The following is a 1,858-nucleotide window of genomic DNA, read 5'->3' on the forward strand; positions in this document are numbered from 1 at the left end:
AGGGTATATCTTCACAAATTCCTCAAGAAAACCTCATATGAACTCCTCACTGACAAGAAACCCAATGTAAGTTATTTCAAAGTCTTCGGTGCAAAATGCTGGATTAGAGATCCTCATCATAGCTCAAAATTTGCACCTAAGGCACATGAAGGTTTTATGCTCGGTTATGGAAAGGACTCGCACACCTACAGAGTCTTCAACAACTATCACAACAAAGTTGTTGAGACTGTAGATGTGCGGTTCGATGAAACTACTGGCTCGCAAAGAGTGCAATTTCCTTCTGATCCAGATAAGCTGTCTCCTGAAGAAGCAATAAAGCTTAAGCCTACTGAAGACATTGTCCCCACTGAAGAAATTGACGAAGAAACGATCCCCATCGCTGATGAAAGCCAAGAACATGCTCCTGAGGAAATTGCAACAGCACCACTTCCTCAGCCCAGACAAAATCCTCAACCATCTCATCCGAGGATTGCAAATGAAGTAGAACTTGACAAAATCCTCAACGACATCAACGCGCCAGGTCCTCTCACTCGCTCAAAAGCTTCACACTTAGTTAACTTTTGTGGGCATTTTTCTTTTGTATACATCACAGAACCCTCAAAAGTAGCTGAGGCTTTTCTGGAACCGGAGTGGATCCAAGCCATGCAAGACGAACTTCTTCAATTCAAGCTAAATGACGTATGGGCGCTCGTCAAACGACCAGATCCTCGCAAGCATAACATCATCGGCACCAAGTGTATTTTTCGAAACAAGCAATATGAGGACGGTCAAGTGGTGAGGAACAAGGCACGACTTGTAGCCCAAGGCTACACCCAGGTTGAAGGAATAGATTTCGATGAAACTTTTGCACCTGTTGCTAGACTTGAAGCTATTCGAATTCTACTTGCTTATGCTAATCATCATAACATCATCTTATATCAAATGGATGTGAAAAGTGCATTCCTCAATGGTAAGCTTGAGGAAGAAGTATATGTTGCTCAGCCCCCAGGTTTTGAGGATCCAAAGAATCCAGACAAAGTCTTCAGACTCAAAAAGGCTCTGTATGGCCTCAAGCAAGCCCCTCGGGCATGGTATGATACATTGAAGGAATTCCTCATGAAGAAAGGCTTCAAACCTGGTTCACTCGATCCAACTCTTTTCACAAAATCTTATGATAACGAGCTGTTTGTATGTCAAATATATGTTGATGACATCATACTTGGCTGTACTGACAAAAGATACAGTGATGAATTCGCCTATATGATGAGTGAAGCATATCAGATGTCCATGATGGGGGAGCTGAAATTCTTCTTAGGTCTTCAAATTCGTCAACAAAACAACGGAATCATCATATCACAGGAGAAATACCTCAAGGATGTACTGAGGAAATTCGACATGCATGAATGCAAAGGTTCCAAGACTCCAATGCCTACCAACGGTCACCTCGGCACTGATGAAAATGGTAAAAGATTTCGATCAGCAGATATACCGTTCTATGATTGGCTCTTTATTGTATCTATGTGCATCTAGGCCAGATATAATGCTTAGTGTTTGCATGTGTGCACGTTTTCAAGCAAAACCGAAGGAATCACACCATAAGGTTGTGAAACATATTCTTCGATACTTAGCTCACACACCAACACTAGGATTGTGGTATCCCAAGGGCTCCAATCTTCATCTGGTAGGGTATTCTGATTCGGACTATGTTGGTGACCGTGTGGATCGCAACTCAACATCTGGCACATGCCATTTCCTCGGAAGATCACTAGTTTGCTGGTCCTCAAAGAAGCAGAACTGCGTATCACTCTCCATAGCCGAAGCTGAGTACATTGCTCATGGTTCTTGCTGTGCTCAATTGCTACGGATGAAGCAAACCCTC

The sequence above is a fragment of the Hordeum vulgare genome, chromosome 6H, assembly GCF_904849725.1.
Source record: "Hordeum vulgare subsp. vulgare chromosome 6H, MorexV3_pseudomolecules_assembly, whole genome shotgun sequence".
NCBI lineage: Eukaryota > Viridiplantae > Streptophyta > Magnoliopsida > Poales > Poaceae > Hordeum > Hordeum vulgare.